Here is a 6,000-nt window from a genome sequence, read left to right as displayed (position 1 = left end):
CGCACCAAAGCACCAGGGATGCTGCCAGGTGAGAGCCCAGCATCCCGCAGGATCCGCATGGAGGGGCCATCACTGAGCCAGACGAGACCCAGTTCTGGCTCCTTCGGAAAGGAAGGGGGAAGCACCAGGAGCAGAGGTAAATTCCTGCCCTCCAGCAAAAAGCCTGGTACCAACAGCAAAGAGCTCCGGGTCAGGCCGTGGAACCCTTATCCCTCTTCATTGGACGTGTTCTCTAACACAGAGCCCTTTCCCAAGGCAGAGGCCGGCGAGAGCAGCGGATTGAGTGAGGATATAAAGGCTCGGAAGGGTATTTGTCAGCGTTGGCTGCCCAGGTCTGTGCTGGGGAATTGCTTTGTAAATAGGAGGTTTATAAACGAGAGGCTCCTCAGCACCACGCACGCTCCAGGAGCTCACCAGGGTCGTGCAGATGCGAGACGGGTCCCTGATGGGCTTTGGGCACGGGGTCCGTTACCTCTTGCTGGAGGGAAGGGAGGGATGAAATCCCCATTCCTGGTCAGTCACAGGGATCTGCTCCGCACCTCGCAAACGGCACCAACCCCAAAGAGACACAGACAGTGACGTGACAGCCCCAGCCCCATCACAGCCCCGAGCTGCTCTGGGGACAAGCAGCAGCTGAGTTTCTCTGTGCAGCACCTCAGGTATTAAAGCCTCAGCCCGATATAAGCAGGGTTCATTGGTGCTGCTGCTGCGTGGATACTGAACAGTCATAAGCAAGCGGAAGCAGATGAGCTTTAAGGTCCCTTCCAAGCCAACCCATTCCAGGGTTCTGTGATTCTTCCCGACCGTGTGGCAGCTTTCATCTGGATGCGTCCCCAGCCACTGCCCATCTGCTCTAATGCAACACAACAGCCTCCCTCCTTGGCCTGGAGTAACAGGGGGCAAACCATCCACGCACTGGGATGCGGCTGTGGCTCAAAGAGCAGCACAAGGGCACAGGCTCTGTTCCACACCTCAGCTCTGAGGAGCTCCACCAGCTCCGTGCTCCTCAGGGCAGGGTCCCGGAGGCACATTGGTCCCTTTGCATCTTCCCAACCCCAGGTAAACCCAGCTGCAGCCAAATCGCCTCCCACCAAAGGGTTTGCACAGGGTCATGGAATGGGTTGGGTTGGAAAGGAGCTTAAGCTCATCCAGAGGCAGGGACACCTCACCCTAGACCGTGTCACCCATGGCTCTCTCCAACCTTGAGCACTGCTCCCCACTTCTTTGGGCACCCTGTGCCAGGGCCTCCCCACTTTCACAGTGAAGAGCTTCTTCCTTATCCCTGTCCATCGCAGCAGCATCCTCTGAGGACGCTCCTCACCCTGGGAGTCCATCCCAGCAGAGGCTTTGGAAAGCTCTTCCTCGCCCCATCTCGAGCCCCTTAATATCCATAGACCTCTCCCAGATGCTCTCACAGCTCCAGGCTCCTCCAGAACCGCATCCTGTGCACCCAGAACAGCCTCAGCCCTGCTCTGATGGTCTGCACCGCGCTGACTTCACCCCCAGCATCCCCGTGTGCCTTCGGGAGAAGGGAGAAGCCGCCTCTGGAAGCACACATTGTGGGATGAGCCGAGCCCACTGAGCTCCCCTCTTCATCCCACGTGAGCCGCTCACTTTGAAGGGATAAAGAGCCTGATTAAACCAGCAGCTCTGCCTTCCTCGCAGTGCTTCCCTTTGAAGGATGGAGGCAAAGGCAGAGCGAGCGCGAGCTCCAGCAGCAAATCCACTGCTGACTCCTCCTGGGAGAGAGGCCTCCGTGCAGAGCCGGCGCGGGAAAGCTGCTGGAGCTTTGCTTTGGATCAAGTAATCTCGTTATGGCAATTCCAGAGCTAAATGGGGAATAGGCAGGAAGCGGAGCCGGGCACTGGGTAATTCAGCTGCTAACACACGGGATGCTGCGCCCTCAGCATCGCTCGGAGCAGCAGCGCAGCGCGGGCAGACCCAGCATCTGAGGCTGCATCCGGGGGGATACAGGAGGAGGAGGCAAGATTCACAGCTAATGAAAGTCCATCAGTGGAGGTGTGCAAGAGGCTTTATCAAGTGACAAAGGAAGCTGGGAGTCTGGTTTAAAAGTTAACTCAGTCTCACAAGGCACAGGAGGATGCTCCTGTTGGAATGAGAGATGCCGTCACATCCTGAAAGCAGGAATCTGCTTTATCCCATTGCTGTGTAAACTGTTGCAAACTGTTTGCAGCATCTTTCCCAATGGATAAAGGGAGCCGACAAGAAATCTGGAGAGAGGCCTTGGACAAGGGCTCGTGCAGAAGCAGGGATGCTCCTCCTGTCACTGTGGTCCTGTGCAGAGGGATGCAGGGCTGAGGGCTCACGCTGATGTGTTGGCAGAGGGTTTGGAGCACATCAGTGCTGCCCAGGCTGAGCCCAGCCACCCAATGGTGCAATGAAGCACAACTGGGGTTGTGCTTTAATGCCTCAAGCATCCTTTGAGGGATGCAGGAGTCAGGGAGTGGAAGGAGCCCTGGGCTGGTTTAGGAACCAAAACTGGTGCTCAAACAGCCTCAGACTGCTCGAAACAACACCACAGGAGAGCTTGAACGAAAACACTGTGCTCGGGAAGAGTGCCTGCACCAGTGAACCCCAGGAAAACGGGATTTTCCATGGCTGAAGGGACAGGTTCGGGGATAATGACTGTCTATAGGAGCATCGGGCCCAGCAACGAGGGCTGCAGGCCGGGTCCGTGCCAATGGGGGCATTCATCGGGGATGCAGAGGAGGCTGTGAATAGAGAGCTGGCAGCTTTGCAGGGAGAAAGCAGGGGAATGATTGAGGAGAGCCAAAGGCAGGGCGGAAAGAAGGAGCTGAAGAGGGTCCCATGATGCTCCGGCACAGAATGGCAGATGACATTCAATTCAATTCAAGCGCTTGGGAAGCTGCATTCAGAGGAGCAGAGCGCGCGCAGGGTCTGATGGTATCTGCTGGAGCCGGCACTGGAGCTGGCTGCAGGAGGCATGGGAATGCTGGCACGGAGGCCAGAGCCGGCTGCTCCATAAGGGATGTGCCCAGCTTGGGATGGGGTGAACTGGAGGGAGCTGAGGGGCACAGACAGGAAAGGCTTTGCCCTTTCCCACTGTGTGGGAAGTCCTTTTCTTTCCCTTCCCTTCCCATTCCTTTACCTTCCCTTCCCATTCCTTTACCTTCCCTTCCCATTCCTTTACCTTCCCTTCCCATTTCTTTTCCTTCCCTTCCCTTCCTATTCCTTTCCCTTCCCTTCCTATTCCTTTCCCTTCCCTTCCTATTCCTTTCCCTTCCCTTCCTATTTCTTTTCCTTTCCCTTCCCTTCCCTTCCCTGTCCTTCCCTTCCCTTCCTTTCCCTTCCCTTCCCATTCCTTTCCCTTCTCTTCCCTTCCCTTCCCCTCCCCTTCCCCTTCCTTTCCCCTTCCCTTCCTATTTCTTTTCCTTTTCTTTCCCTTCCATTCCCATTTCTTTTCCTTTTCCTTCCCTTCCATTTCTATTCCTTTTCCTTCCTTTCCCTTCCTTTCCCTTCCTTTCCCTTCTCTTCCCTTCCCATTCCCTTCCCTTCCCTCCCATTCCCTTCCTATTTCTTTCCCTTTTCCTCCCTTCCATTTCTATTCCCTTTCCTTCCTTTCCATTTCCTGTCTTTCCTTTCCTTTCCTTTCCTTTCCTTTCCTTTCCTTTCCTTTCCTTTCCTTTCCTTTCCTTTCCTTTCCTTTCCTTTCCTTTCCCTTCCTTCCCTTTCTGTCCCTTCCCTTCCCTTCCCTTCCTATTTCTTTTCCTTTTCCTTCCCTTCCATTCTTATCCCTTTTCCTTCCTTTCCATTCCCTTTTCCTTCCTTTCCATTCCCTTTTCCTTCCCTTCCCCCAGGATGCTCGGGGGGCATTGGGAGCAGCATCTCTGCGGGATCTGCTTGAAGACCCTTTCCAGCCCGATGGAATGGGCTGCTTCAGGACTGCAGGAGGTCTCCTGGTCCATCCTGTGGCTGCGTGTGTCAGGCTGTGTTCATACAGGCATGGGCTTTACTCCACGTGCAGCTCCTGAGCGAGGGCTCCTCCTCCTGCAGGATGCCTCGAAGCTGCTTTTCCTTCCCAACCTCATCCCAGCGCTGTCCGAAACGGAGCCGTTGTGCCCAGCACATCAAGGACAAAGCAGAGCTGTGAACCCGCTCCAGCCCCAACATAAGAGCCAGTATAATTAGAAACGTTTAATGTGGAGACAGGAATCAAAGCTGCTTCTCCTCCTGGGACGTTTTAACCCTTCAGAGCTCCCATTCTTCGTGCTGGAACCCGTTTCTCTCCGTTTCGAGCCAGGAAAACCCTCCATAAGGAAGAATCCTGCTCCGAGCTGACCCCTGAGCTGCTTGACCCATGGAGCAGGGCCCATCCAGGGACACGGAGACAGGAACACAATGGGAACACTGGAGACATGGGCAATGTGGACAGTACCTGGGTGCTGTGAGTGATGCTCAGGGCCAGGTTGGACGGGCCTTGGAGCATCCTGCTCTAGTGGAAGGTGTCCCGGCTTGGAACTAGAGGAGCCTGAAGGTCCCTTCAACCCAAACCATTCCAGGATGCTATGGAATCAAAAGCCTCGTCCAGCACTGCGGAGATGGGCAGCCCCAGCTCCAGCCCCTTTAGCTGTTTCCTTTAATTTCCTTCTAACCAGCTTCCTCTTTTCATGTCATTTAAAGCCCTTTTCCAATTCCTGCCGCTGCAGCCGCCTCTTTGGGCTCTTGGATGTTCAATTTGAGTATATTAGAGCCAGTGTATATATATCTATATAAAAAGCCTCTCTTTGATAGTGATATATTGATCCAGGGCCTGCGTGTTGCTCCGGAATAAATCAACAGTTCTCCCCTCGTAAGGCCTTGCTTCACAGACTGGCATTTAGTGTCTAAAGCTCATTTCACCCCAAACCAGAAGCAGCTTCTCCAGCCCAAATATCCAAGATGTGTCCCCCCAGTGCCCAAAGTCTCTTTCCCAGCAGCTGAGGGATGCAGAGCTGGATCTATAACCTGCTGATGCCTTATGGATTGCATGGATTAAACCATTCCAACCACCCATTCATTCCATGCTCAGGTGAGAACTCGTGCCCAGTAACAGGAGAGGTTACTACAGCCAAGCTTTGCTGTCCTGCCCTGACGTTTCCCCGTTACCAAGGAGAAAGCCCTGCTGGATTTGCCTTTATTCCCTGTTTTTCTGCCAGTTTTCCAAGGCACATTTTCCTTCTGATCGCTGTTTTCTTTGCAGCCATTCCAACGCCTTGTTTTGACCCCGAGCGCATCGACACCCGACCCAGCGCTCATCGGGGCGGATGCGATGCCTTTGCAAGAGTCAAACCACCCGGAAAGAACTCCTGAACCCTCCAGAAGCAATTCCTGCACCGTTTGCAGCATCTTCTGCATCAGAACGGCACAAAACCAGCTTTCAAACCACAGCGGAGACCTCGGGGGGGGGTGTTCGGGGAGGGTCTGAGCTCTGCTGGACCTGTCCCAGTGCTCGGGAAGCAGCTTGAGCATCCATGGAGGATGCGGTGCCAGGATGTGGAGTCAGCTCCGCACTGTGCCCAAGCCAGGAGCTAATAAATGTCACCGAGCCCGCACAGAGGAGATTAGAAATGGCCATTTGGAGCTTGGCCACCAGCCCAAGCCATAGCGGATGCCTGCGGAACATGAAGGGACTGTGGGAGAAGCTCATCTGGAATTCAAGGCTCACCCCAGCGGGTTAATCTGCCTCGGGAATCACTGCAGGACCGCGGTCCGAATCCCAGCTGCCGGCTGCTGCATCCTGCTCCAGTTTCCAGACCGGGAGACCTGGGGTTTGCTGAGACACTGAGGTTCTAAGAGCCCTTGATGCTCTTAGAAATCCAGCAGTTGAAGCAGATAAGGGTTATCTGATGCTCCAGTGACCTCCACGTCTTCCCTGGTCACTGTGTCTCTGAGCAGCACCATTCCTCATCCGTTCAACCTGCATTCCTCAACCGCTACTCATGGAATCCTGGAATGGTTCGGGTTGGAAAGGACCTTAAA

This window comes from Psittacula echo (genome assembly GCF_963264785.1).
Source record: "Psittacula echo genome assembly, chromosome: 26".
NCBI classification, from domain to species: Eukaryota; Metazoa; Chordata; class Aves; order Psittaciformes; family Psittacidae; genus Psittacula; species Psittacula echo.
The sequence above is the reverse complement of the archived record's forward strand: the minus strand, read 5'-3'. Positions refer to the sequence as shown.